Source organism: Engraulis encrasicolus, chromosome 21, assembly GCF_034702125.1.
Source record: "Engraulis encrasicolus isolate BLACKSEA-1 chromosome 21, IST_EnEncr_1.0, whole genome shotgun sequence".
Lineage (NCBI taxonomy): Eukaryota > Metazoa > Chordata > Actinopteri > Clupeiformes > Engraulidae > Engraulis > Engraulis encrasicolus.
In genome coordinates this window covers 14,946,706-14,960,662 of record NC_085877.1, presented here as the reverse complement: position 1 = coordinate 14,960,662, position 13,957 = coordinate 14,946,706, and the positions used below count along the sequence as shown (strand labels likewise).

Here is a 13,957-nt window from a genome sequence, read left to right as displayed (position 1 = left end):
GCAAGGCGGGGAGCGGAGCGGAGCGATAATTTTCTGCCTTGCCTTCAAGAGCAGTGTCTGCTCAATAATAAGAGAGAGATTGGTGTGGTAGCATCACTACCAGGGCCTCACACATCACTGGGCCCTGTCACACCATCCGCCATTAAGAAGTGAGAATGTGAACAGGGATGGTAGAGAGAGAGAGAAAGAGAGAGAGATGGAGAGATGGAGAGGAATGAGGAGAGTGAGAGATGAAGAGAAAAGAAGCCAAGTAGATAGGCGGTGGAGAGAAGAGCTCAGCCACCTTACATTGGGTGAAGAAGTGGAGCGGAGATAGAGAGGAATACTGTAGAGAGAGAGACTTGCCACAGAGAGGGAACGTGAGGACAGGAGGAAAGAAGGGAGGGAGGGAAGGAGGGATAGAGGGAGAGGTGGGAAGAGAAGCAGGGGCAAGGAGCCAAGGGCCAAAGGGATAAGTGAGAATGAGTGGAAAAATAAATACACATGAGGTTTTTTTTCTCTTCTTTTTTTCAAAGTGAAGAATAATGAGGGGAGAAGAAGAATGGAAGGAGGGAGGAGAGGAGAGGAGAGAAGAAAGCAGAATAGTTAATGTGCTGAAGACTTGGCATCTGAGTCTTTGTTTACTGTCTCGCTTGCTTGTGTTGGAGGCTGCTGCAGCATAAACAGGGTGATAATTGGTGAATTAGTTACCGTGTGAAACTCCAAAAGGTTTCATAGTTTGTGTGACGAGTTTGTGTGTGTGCGTGCGTGCGTGTGTGCGTGCGTTTGTGTGCATGTGTGCACATCTGTGGGTGGGTGTATTTGTCCATGCGAAAGAGAGGTTACTTGCTGCTGTCTATACACTTCAAGGTTTGTGTGTGTGTGTGTGTGTGTGTGTGTGTGTGTGTGTGTGTGTGTGTGTGTGTGTGTGTGTGTGTGTGTGTGTGTGTGTGTGTGTGTGTGTGTGTGTGTGTGTGTGTGTGTGTGTGTGTGTGTGTGTGTTCATGTGATCTAGGTGTTTATATCCTTGTGGTTCCACCTAGGACAGCTATGTATGTCAGGTGGACACTGTTTACTCTGTACATGAATAGATATACCACAGAGGACAATCGGTCTTTCTGCACTATTCTGATGTGTATTTGTGTTTTTAAAAAATGTGCATAAATTGTCCACCTGTTGCACACATGCAGGTACCCTCAGGACACTACCATCAGCGATAAATATTCAAAAACTTCAACAAAACTCGCTCTCCCGAGAAAGACCCAGGGGCCATGCAGACTAAACATGACCGAGAGGGAAAGTAGTAGTTTATGTTAACATCCAAATCCCAACGCTGTCCCCCGTGAGCCTTTTTTCCCCCGCACCTTTCCAGCCCGCTCGCCAGATGTTGTTTAACTCATCTTCTCTCCACCAAAGCTGTCTTCAGGGCCGACTCTCTGCTTCAGCAGACAAGGCAGTCGCCTAGGGTGACGAATGTCTTTGGGGCACCCACAGAATTAGAACATGAAGCTAAATGAAACATTAAACTCTATACTGACAATTATAATAATGGATACTCAGAGTACAGTATATAGGTACTAGGTCAAGTCAAGTGTACTTTATTGTCAAAATCTATGTAACAGGGTTAGCACAGAAGTTTGAAATTGCCTTTGACCAGTCTCCGATGTGCAGTTAAACCAAACATATACAAGTAAATAAGACATTGACAATAATCACACACACACACACACACACACACACACACACACACACACACACACACACACACACACACACACACACACACACACACACACACACACACACACACACACACAGTGCAGTAAAAGCTTACATACGGATACATGAATTTATACATGTCTCTTTCACTCACAACACACACACAGACACATGCAGTAAAAAAAAATCAGCTGTGCTCGACCAGATCACAATGTTACTGCATGTTTACAGATGCCAATTTCTAAATGCACAGAAGGCAAAGGGGATGGCTCGCCTAGGGCACCAAACTGACTAGAAGCGGCCCTGGCTGCTGTCATATTAACCACAAGGGGGAAATAGCGTGAGGCGAGAGCAGCATGCGCGGGCAGAGTGATAGCCAGCACCTGTCTTGAGAGTCTCCCGGTCTCCCAGCAGTGCATCACACCTGGCTTTCACAGTCTTTTTATGAGACTGTCTGCCTTGGCAAGGGAGCCTTCATCATCACTCTCGAAAGATCGAGACAGTTGGTTGTTCCATGACTGTCTCTTGGTTTATTTTCCGGCTCTCAATCTGTCTGCTGTCTGGTACAGTATCTGCCATTTTGTGCTCCATAGAGGGTTCAACTTGAGATAAGGGCCTCAGCACCTAAGACATCATCCTTCAGCTCCTACGTTCAACAAGAATGGCTACCAACAAACTATACCAAATAACTAATTATTGTGGATTTAAATGTATTTGTGTTTCTTATACATAGATTTGAGTGTATGTTGATAATTGTATTTAAAAGTGGTCTAGTGGTTTTGAGAAGGACCTTGCTTGCTTTTGCTGAAGATGTTTATTGATCCTCAAGATTATCTCTGTAATAAGAGTTTTGTGACTTAACTGGACATTTGGTTTTATTGTTTTCATTTTCTTATTCTCTAATCTTACAGATTAGATCCAAAGACGATCTAGTATCTCTGTTAGATCTTAACTCCTAGCTGTGGAATCATTGTTCTCCAACTCCATCCACTGAACATAAGGCAGATGCATATCGGGCAGACACAGATTGTGTATGACTAGATAAGGCTGCTGTGTTATGCAGTGCTATGTTTAAGCCTTAATTAGAGACGGTCATATAGCCGTATGAAGGGGGGTGATGGGTAATGGCTTTCTTGGGATCTGACCGGTCAGCTCTGTGGTTGTTGATCAAGGCGTAGGGTGGGGGCGTGGCTGGTTTCTTAGCATAAGCTTTTGTCTCGTTGCAGCATGTCAGCGGCTTATGCTAATCACACATTCCCCAAAATTAATTACCCAAATTGCTTTCCTAGGGTGGAATCAAGGGGGTGACTAAATCAGATTTTGGAGGAGGGGGAAAATGGGGGGCAGTGGGGGCTTTTAGCTGCATCAATAAACACTTGAAGGGAATTGGGGTTGGAAAGGGAACTAGTAGGGGGCTTTGGGAGGAATTTGGCCTGAAAATGAAGGAATTGGGAATTAGAAAACAAGGGAGAGTGGAAAAGGGATTGACAAAACCAACAAGCAGAACAAACACACCAGAGGAGGACTTCGGAAAAGATTTTGAGTGTGCCAGCACAGAAACTTAGTTAAAAAAAAAAAGTTCACAAAGGGAATGAGAGAAAAGGGGGCGGAAGTGTTCCAGGAGGCTGATGTTTGGGCCCAAAGAGAGAGCTACAGCAAGAGAGAAGGCTTCAGAGCGCCGCAATGTATAGCATTGCCCGCCTGGAGGAAATCGGGAGCGCCTGGAGATGACACCATAAAAAGCCTTTCATCCGGGGACCATGACTGATTACCCAAACATGACTCATCACGATAAAGCAAATCTCGGAAGAGAGGACGCAGAAGTTTCCAGTTTTAGCATCCCCCCCATGAAAACGCTTTGAATCTGGAGCAAGCAGATCAAAGGAATATGGCAGCGGAGATGCATTCTGAAATTGTCGTGCCAATTATGGGCATGTTTTAGCTCACTGTCTCACGAACGAAGACTTTTTCCCCTTTCTTTCTTTTCAACAGAACAATGCTAGCTATGTCCAAACACTTCACAGTATTTATAGGCAACAGGACGCCTTCTGTGGCTTGAAGACATGTTGACGTTTGCTCATCTTCAAGCTACAAAAAGAAGTCTAGTTGCCCGCAAACAAACTCTATTGACTAAGACAATCTGAATAAATGAGAATCGCCATAGACCCAATGCTAGCAATGCTAACACGGCCTCTTTTTTTCTCCTTACCAAACGTTGCTCTGTTTTGTTTTGTTGGTTTTTTAATGTATTTTTATGGTCTTTCTTCACTTTTATTTCAGATAGGACAGTGAAGAGCGACAGGAAGCGAATGTGGAGAGAGAGACGGGGTAGGGATGGCAAATGACCCAGGCCGGATTCGAACCCTGGGTGCAACCCTTGGGCATGCAAGCCCTAAATGTGGGGGGCTTGCTCTGTTTGTTTGCCGCAAGATGAAGGACTGTCCTCTAATTTCCAGCCAGTGACCTGTCCTATCTTTGTGTGCTCTCGCCTCTGAGGTGGGCCAAGCAACGCGGCAGCCCTCTGCTCATAATTAATGACTCTGCCCTCATACCCCTTGCACTGCTCTTAGCAGGGGAGAGAGAGAGAGAGAGAGGGAGAGAAAGAGAGAGACAGACAGACAGACATACAGACAGACAGATGGACAGAGATAGAAACATGGGGAGTAGAGAGCAAAGCAGGGGTGAGTTTCTCAAAAAGGACGTTGTTAGCCTGTTAGCAACTTCGGTAGTTGCCAATGGGAAAATGCATTGAAAGCAACGAAGTAGTTAATGTAGTAAGCAACTTTGGTTTCGAGAAATTCACCCCAGACCAAGTGAGACAGAGAGAGAAAGAGACAGGCAGACAGAAAGAGAGAAAGAGAAAGCAAGAGAGAGAACTCTTTGCTAATGTGCAGCAGTAGCAGTAGCAGTAGCAGCAGCCAAATTCGCCTGACATGCTGCGAGCTTAAGCTCAAGGAAGCCATTGCTTTGTTGCTGTCTGCTTTCCCATTATCTCTTGGCTCAAGGCTAAGGTAAACAGCCCCACCATTTCAAGTATGTCGGACAGTGGAGCCCTATTAAAAAAAAAAACTAAATAGAGATACTACTGCGCTGTTTCTCGGCAGTACCCTGGCCTACTCGGGAGAGATAAAGCTCCTCTTTGAAAATCAGCAATGATGGATGATTGTGTTTCATACAGAGATAGGGAAAGGAATGGATTGAAAGACGGGGGGGACTAACATGGTGGTCCTCGCAAACTCTCTATATCACTCCGTGTGTGCATTTTCTCAGGAGGATTTTGGCCCGATTATGCTGTTTGAGGGATTTAAGAGGATCGCGTCTACTGCTCCCCATGGTCTCCTCTTTTTCAACTCTCCATCGCTTTTCCTCTCTCATCATCTCCATTTCTCTCTCTCTCTCTCTCTCTCTCTCTCTCTCTCTCTCTCTCGCTCTCTCTCTCTTTGTCTGATTTCCCGCATGAATCTTGAGTAAAAGAGATCATAAAGCCCTCAGCTCATCTCCTGCCTTCATTTAATACAGAGATAATTTTAGGGGGGCACATGATGGAGGATTTGTGGCTTAGGAATGGCTGGATATTCATCAGACGTCAGCGCTTTGGCAGTTTGCGCTCGCTTGATTCACCAACATTGTTTCAGAGAGCAATTCAACCGGATCTGGGAAGAAGAGAAAAAAAACATGGACACATGCTTTGACGTGCCTTCAGACAGTGGTCTTCCTCAAATCCTGGCAGCAAAGAAAGCACCACGATCACCAACCTATCTTTTCCCTGACACTTTGCCAAAGTGAAGAAGAACATCCTAATTGGTGTTATTGCAGATTTTCAAATGTTTCCATTGTTTGGGCAGACTGGGATAAAGCCTGGAACTTTGAGAGGTTCCAGAACTCTCCTGTGTTATTTTTCCAGCTAGCAACGAGGGGGTTGGGGGGGGAGAGGAATGGGCCCCATCAGGTCCCACAGTTCAGGAAACAGCCCTGTGCTCTATTGGAGTGCCTGCCAAGGTCATATTTCTCTCTTACGAAAGCACAGCAGAGGCAGGTGTGTGTGCACAGGTGAATGTCACTCGGCACTGTTTAATATTTGCTTTATATAAAAACAACCCATTTCATGCTCTCTGCACCATTGTCTCTTCTCTCTGTTTTCTCTGTTCTGCTCTTCTCTCTCTCTCTCTCTCTCTCTCTCTCTCTCTCTCTCTCTCTCTCTCTCTCTCTCTCTCTCTTTCTTTCTCCTCCACATACACATAGGCAAAAATCCCCATAAAATGAATTGGCAACATCAATACTCACTGACCTATACCGTAGCATTTCAAATGAAAATTTAAATTAATCAAAGGTCGGTTCAAAGATGCTTCTCGCTGAGTTTCAGCTTTGGTTCTAAGGAATTCCCACAGGTCTTGCGCATTATGTATAAATAACCTGAGAATAGCAAAACAATGGACCTGGGTCTAAAGGCTCCCCTGACCTGGCTTACGCTGCACTGTGCAGCACAGAACAGAACAGCATATAGCATTTCTTGTGCTAATGGAATCAGTTGCGTCTCTCCTTCCTGTTCTGCAAGTGCATGGATCTCATCATTGTCCATTATGATCCCTCTCTGTCTCTCTCTGTCTGTCTGTCTGTCTATCTTTCTGTCTGTCTCTCTCTCTCTCTCTCTGTCTCTCTCTGTCTGTCTGTCTGTCTATCTTTCTGTCTGTCTCTCTCTCTCTCTCTCATTATGGCCTCCTTGAAAGGAGAAGGAGGGCTAGCCATCATCCTCAACAATCACCCAGGCCAATCACCCCCATTTATCACTTATTCATTTTTCCCATGAGCCTCAGGGATGGCTCTTCCGGAAGCTTTTTCTCTTCTCCTTTCTATTCTCTCGTCCACTTCTTTCCACTCTTCCCATCTCACTGGCTCCATCAGCAGCAGCATCATGGGCCTGGAGAAATTAGTCGGGAATGAGTCAGTGGTCCGGGCGGTCACTCAACACGGGAACCAACCAATCAGGCCCAGCTCTCATCTCCAGACCACAGTGCGATGGTGATTGCAGGATATATGAGGCCCACGAGCGAGCAAGGCCGACAGCAAAGAGTGTCCCATCAGCGCTGATTGCAATCTTCCCTTCCTGTCTCCGTCTCCGTCTCCTCTCCTCTCCTCTCCATTTCTCGATCTCGCTCTTGGTGGGAGATTTCGGGCCCATATATCACAAATGACACAAGTTGTCTAGGAGCCTAGGAGTCGATGATTGCAGGGGCTGGGTGGGTTTTCTCCATCTTGCATTCTAATGAATTTTGCATCCGTGTGTCACCCTGAGACAAAGACTTTGGTCTGTGTGTGTGTGTGTGTGTGTGTGTGTGTGTGTGTGTGTGTGTGTGTGTGTGTGTGTGTGTGTGTGTGTGTGTGTGTGTGTGTGTGTGTGTGTGTGTGTGTGTGTGACTGTGACTGTGACTGTGACCTGTTTCCGGCTCCCACAATGTGGCAGTGCCATCTGGCACAGGAGGGGTTGACAGGTAGACCAATATGCGTGGCAGCTGTGACAGATGAGGGCTGTCATTGTTACATTCTTCATGTAATTCAATTCATGCTCCTAACACTTAAGAAGATGGAATTGCTTAAAAAAGAAATTCCCCTGTTTGTATGGTTGGGAAGGGTTTGTCCATGTTCTCATTGGTCATACCGTGCAGAGGCAGTTTGAACAACAACTGTTTGCTCCCACCCACCTCCCTCAGCTTCTCAAGCCTTGTGGTGCCAGGCTATAAACGTAAGGTGTTATAGTCTGGCGTGCCAGGTTATGTGTGACCTGCACAGGTAGTGTGAGAGTGCCCCATCTGCCACCCGAGAGTGTGACAGGTTGACTAATGTGTGTCAGATGAGATAGATGAGTGCTGTCATTACGTGTTGCGTTTAATTCTTCTTCATGAGGGGCAAGAATTGAATTACATGAAAAATTAAATCCACTTAGTTCAAACTTCAACAGAGTTCACCGCTCCCACCAGAAACACCGCAGGTGCTCAGTTGATGCAGTTCCAAACTCTGTACAACATTACAGTAGTATTGGCCCGCATGTAAGACACAAGGTTTTTATTTAAAAAAATAGTGCTTTAAAAAGGAGGGTTATCCTATATTCAGGATTGTGTACTATTCTGGCCAATGCGGTATTTAAGTATGGCAATACTATCCTGGGTTAGCCTACCCAAGCCTTGTGACTGTCGTGAGCAGAGTAGTCCTAGTTTAGACTGTGACATGACTGTGTGAGTGACCATCTCCGTCTCTCATTTTTTCCCCTCTCCTCCTTGATGGGAAGAATGGGTGTGATAGTGGCAAAGTGCAGTGGATTGCACAAGTGGTGTGAGAGTGCCATCTGCCACTGGAGGTAGGTAGACCAGTATGTGTCAGATGTGACCGATGAGGGCTGTCATCGCGTGTTTAATGAGGACTGAGCGTGTTGTGTTTAATTCTTCATGTAATTCAATTCATGCTCCTGAGAGTCAGGATGTCAGTCTAACCTCTCAGCTCATCTGGATGATGAGAAACACCTTAATTAATCACTTCTCATAATAGTTTAATTTTACACATGATGAAAAGGAAGACATGTAGATGATGATGTATGGTCTTGCCTTGCCTGTACTGGTTATTATTGGGTTAGTGTTAGTGTTACATTTATGAATTTAACACAGGATTCATGTAACATGAGTAGCTCTGAGGGTTTAGTGCTCTGAGATCCTCTCTGGAAAACGGGTCGATGTAAATGATGTATGATTTTGAATTTGCATGACTAGTGATTATTTATTATGTAGTCTACGTAGTGCCCCAGCCTTTTGAGTTGAGCACAGGTTTTATCTTATCAGAGTAGTTCTGGTTGAGTGCTCTGAGATTCTTTGACGGTCGCTTTATGCATAGCCTTGACTTTACATGATAAATCATTATTGTATTAGTCTAGCCCAGTCCATGAGTTTAACGCAGGTTAATTTGTAACGAGAATAATTGTAATACTACTACTACTACTAATAATAATAATAATACACAATACATAATAATAATGAACAAAATCCCCTCTCTCAGTCAACTATTTCTTGACACCAAATCCTGGTAGATTGCAGGTTCACAACGAAAGAAAAGAGGATAACCGCACAAGCCACTACATTATTTAAGTGAGCAATGTAGTATTTTGCAATTTGCATCCTTGGGCTTCCTCTGGAGAATAATTCTAGTTAAGCGCTCTCTAGGATTCTTTCTGTGGAAACGGGAGCAGATCAATCATGTGAGGCGGAGCTTCTGAGGTGAAAGGTTCATCAAGTGCGTGCCTCGAAGTCTGGGCCATCCGCTGACCACCAAGCACTTAATCCCTCGTCGCTAATGTACAGTTGGGAATACGTGCCAGGAGGCTTCTTGGAAGTCTCTCTTACACGCTCTCTCTCTCTCTCTCTCTCTCTCTCTCTCTCTCTCTCTCTCGTTCTCTCTCTCCTCTTTCTCGTAGTTTAAGAGGCGATGACTCACTGTGACAGGTCGAAGTAGCAGGAAGTGTACAGTGGATGGTGGCGGTAGCGGTTGGAGAACATGGAGGAGTGCGTGAGGGGCTTAGAGGAGAGCAGAGGAGGGCAGATGATAATTGGATTTAATCTGAGCATGCTGACGAGTGATACGGGGGCTATGAGAGAGAGAGCGAGGGAGAGAGAGAGAGAGAGCGCGTGTCTGTCAATGCGAGCAGCTCCTCAGCCTCAAACAGCTTTCTCGCCTCCCCTCTCTTCCTCTTCTCCTTCTTCCCTCGCTCACGCCATCTGTGCGACATTTACAATAATCGCTCGCAGCTTCTCTTCATCGTCTTCTTTCTCTCCGTCTCTTCATTTTTTTTCTCTCTCTCTCCTCCGTGATGGGAAGGCGGGGTGTGATAGTGCCAAAGTGTAGTGGATCGGGAGTTGGATTGCGCTGTGGTGGTGTGATTACAGGTCTCTTTAAGCACTTGAGCCTATTATATCGTCTGCTTTCCTGCAGGAGGGGTACGTCAAATCCCAGGGTGCTAATTTTTCCTCCTGGGTCATCATTCTAAGGATGAGGATGAACAAAAATGTCACAGAACACACTTTTTAAGTAGTTTCACATTCATGTCAATGTATGTATGTCACACATACCTTTCACCAAAAAAAAATATTTAGCACATTAGTAATAATGGGGATTAATGAGCTACTAATTTGGTAGCATGTTTCCTTGACTGCATTTCATTGACTTCCCATTCTTGCAAGGTTTGGTTTTCCACTTGGAGCACGCGTCCCTCTTAATTACTTAAACTCTGAGGGTGCTGACCCAAATTTCAATGTTTCAAGAAGGAGCACACTGAAGAAGGCACACGCCGAAACGTGTTTGTGCAATAAAAACACTGTTATGCAAGGTCCTCCTTGAAATCTTGCAAGGTTTGGCCACTCTCCATTGATCACCTTGCATGACCCATGGAAGTCGCATGGTACTATGTGCAGGGAATGGGAAAAACATTATACATGTTACCTTAAAATATATCGTATTAGAGTTAGCCTTAGGCTAGTGTTCCATCTGCAATCCTCCTTGGTCATTTAGTATGCAGGACATGTGTGGGATGCTAAATTAAAATACTAAGCTTATTATGCGCATTAACTTTAATCAAGCCTCACTCATGATTAACTTGGCCTTTGCATTTGGGCCAGAACTTTCTACAGACTCCCACAAGTTTGCTCTCCAATTGATTTGCTTTCATGTGTGCTGTCGGTACAAATACAGCATCCATTAGTCAATGTTTTCCCTTCCTTTTTGTGTTATTGATCAGTTAACTTATCGATTCCACACTTTTTTTTAAGGCAGAAAAATCCTTATTACCTTTTGTACCACACTTGTGATTAATCATAAAACCTTTTGGACTTCACACACACCACTGTTTTTCACTTGTGTGTCTTGCAAACTGCAAAATACTGTACTTGTAGTTCAGTGTGTGGCCCTCCCACACAGCCAGTCAGCAAGTTGTTTCAAATTAGCAGTTATCAAACTTTTAAAAGCAGTGTTTGGAGGGCTTACTTGGGATTACTTAAGATACTTTTTCAAAGGGACCCAAAATAAGTGTCTGAATGAGTTCTCAACTCACTTCACCAGAATAATAATAATAAAGTTCAGGCACAGACTATTGTAACAGAGTGCGTTTTCAATCTGAAGACGTTTTAACTGCTCTAAATGAAAGTACAATTTAATCTTCCACATTTGAGATGCTCCCGGTGGCTTTTCTTCTTAGAACCTAGAACTTAGAACACAGTTCTCTCCTGTGATGCACCAGGTAGTGAAGAACAGGAGCTCAGAATAAACTTTTTTTCCTACAGACAGTGCATTTGGAACAATATCTTGAGTTCAGGCCTACATATATAATCTCAAATATTTGACACTGTCCAGGGGCCACTACACTATTCTGTACCATGATTCTTCTAATTTATGCAGCATTAATTTACGCAAAAATATTCATTGTTATAGTCGGCAGTCTGTGGTGCCTGCCTGACAGAACTTGGCAGAATTTCTGGAGCATCTGAAGGGAAAAAAAAGTTGGCAACTTCAGGCTTTGCCTCGACTTCTCACTACATTTTTTAACCATCTCGTAAATTAATGATAGGCCTTCGCCCGCCCAACCCCAGTCCATTAATGATACACCCCCACCAGTCCATTCTGTGTGGGGTGCTGAGGGAAGCAACCTTTTGACAGCCACCCTCACTCACATATCGATGAGATATCTAATAGTTGCAGACAAGCCACAAACAGCCCCTTCCCAGTCGTCAATAGTGGTCCGCAAGTGCACGCACACAAATCAGCAGCAACGAGACGCACTGTTTGACTTTCAGATGCTGCCGTGGGGAATGGGGAGTGGGGAGGGTGGTATATAGCCTTACCTCGGCCACTAATGACCAGGGAAAGCAATTATCTGGAAAAAGCCCCTTGCCGAAGATCACGTCATGTCCGTCGGTTTTGTGTGGGTGTGTGTGTGTGTGTGTGTGTGTGTGTGTGTGTGTGTGTGTGTGTGTGATCGTGCGTGCGTGCGTGCGTGCGTGTGTGAGAGAGAGAGCGAGAGAGAGAGAGAAGTGTCTACTGTCTCCTTCTCCTAGTCCTCCCCTGACAGTTATTGGCACGTTTGCGATCGATATCCAGCCTTCCTTTTTCCTGTTTTCCTTCTTCTGCACCCTTTCGCCCTCTCTCCTTCATCCCCTCCCCCTTTCTCTCTCCCTTTACCCTTTTACTTCCTCTCCACTGTCCACTTTCTCTCTCTGCAATCTCTGTCTCGTCTCTCCCCTGGCCTGTCCACTGGGCGTCTCCCCTCTCCATTTCTCTCTTCCCTCTCCATCTCGCCCTCTCTCTCTCTCTCTCTCTCTCTCTCTCTTTCTCTCTCCTCTTCTCCCTGTGTGAGAGGCGGTTGAGTGATTGAGCCTGTCCCTCATGTTCCCTGCAGACCGCAGTCGGCCCTTGGAGGAGAGGAGAAGAGAAGAGAGGAGACGAGGGGAGAGGAGAGCAGAGGAGAGAGGAGGAATGAATAATTCACAGGGAAAGGTTAATGTTGCCAGCGCAGATGCTGCTTTCCCTCATACTCTCGTTCCATCCTCTCTCCTCCATCCCTTTTTCACACACTCTCTCTCTCTCTCTGTCCCTCCCTCTGTGTCTTTCTGCAGTCTTTTCTCTCTGTCTGCATCTTTCTGTCTCTTGTTCCCTCTTTCCATCTCACCTCTGTTTCGTCAGTTCTGTCTTCTTCTTTCTACCTCTCGCCATCTGTCCTCATCATTCACTCTCTTTTTCTCTTATCTTCCTTTCTTTCTCCCCCTCTACATTTGTGTCTGTCTTCGCTCCCTGTCTGTTGCTCATTCACTCTGTCCTACGCCAGTCTCTCTTTTCATCTCTCTCACTAATTCACTCTCATTCCCTAATTTCTCTCTTTCTTTTTTCTCTTTTCCTACTCCTCTCTCCCTCTCCCTCTCTCTCTCTCTCTCTCTCTCTCTCTCTCTCTCTCTCTCTCTCTCTCTCTCTCTCTCTCTGTCTTGTTTATTCTCCCTCAGCAGTACTTGTACACTTTGCTCAGAACATTTTCTAAGGTGCTCCACTTCTCCACTTGCTCTCTCCTCTCCACTGCATTGACTCTCTCCTCAGCCTCTTTGTGTCGCCTGCTAACACAACAACAACATGACGGGGGCGAGCGACTCTTGAGTGTGCCTTAATGGAGTGTCGACCTGACCTTGTTACTGTGGCTTACCTGTGTAATGCGATCCTGTACTGGAGCTTGAAGAATAAAAAGATGGTGGGGAAAAAAACAGACGCTTCCTTTAAGGTGTGCACAATGTGGCCCTGAGGGGAAGTACTTTTATTGTAGGAAATCGCATCTGCTGTGTCAGCTCAACTGTCGCCAGTTTCACCTTTTTTGCCTTTTTGTACTCGGAGAACTAATTTTTCAGTAGTGGACCGTGCACTCTGGCGCCCAACGGTGACACTGCCAGTTGACGACCGGAGATGTGGAAATAAGTGTTTAAAAGTTTTTTTTGTTGGGGTGGGAGGTCTCTTATATAATAGCTTCAACACCATTTTAATATCTGCCTCAAAGTATACTATTAACCTTTTTAGGCCCTCTATTACCGACGCTCTGAATAAGATCATTGAAGAGGAACCTAAAGAACTGAAGCAAGTACAATGCTGTATAGCCCTGTCACTCTGCAGATCAGACTGAACTCAAAGTCATTTCTGGGATGGGGAAGCAGCGCCCTCTAGTGTTCCATTTGCTGCACTCCTGTAGTGCACTTGGATTCCCCCCACCCTCAGTCATCCTCCATGACCGAGGTACCCACGTGCATGGTTCTGTCCCGCCACACCGCCCGCCCCTCCATGTGCGGGGGAGGCATAAATGCAATTTCATTGTGTGCAGTGTGCATTTTGTGTTGTGGAGGGCTGTGTCACAATGACAATGGGAGTTTGTCCCAGGTGCTCTTTCTTTAATACACGCTCTTTGTTTAACTTAACTTTACATACTTTATTTCCAAAGTGTAATTCTGAAGAGACACTAACAGAGACACCGACGTGTTGAAGAAGTTTAAATGCCACTACTGTCTCTTGCAAATGGTTGCAGCATTCATCAGTCCTGTGATTGCTCCGACCTTTTTAATCCACCCTTTTGACATTTATGCCATCTCTTCTCCTCTCCAACAGCGTCTTTACATAATTGCTGCCAAGGCTTTTCCACTTCCTCCTAATGCGAGCCAACTGGGCGATCTTTGTCTTTCCCGCTGTCAGCCTCGGATTAATC

At 45.4% G+C, this 13,957-nt stretch overlaps 1 protein-coding gene across 1 annotated transcript in view; it reads left to right on the top strand.

Annotated features, from left to right (window-relative positions):
• m1ap (meiosis 1 associated protein) overlaps positions 1-13,957 on the top strand; it is a 78,796-nt gene that overhangs the window by 37,171 nt on the left and 27,668 nt on the right. The gene's annotated exons all lie outside the window — the stretch shown is intronic.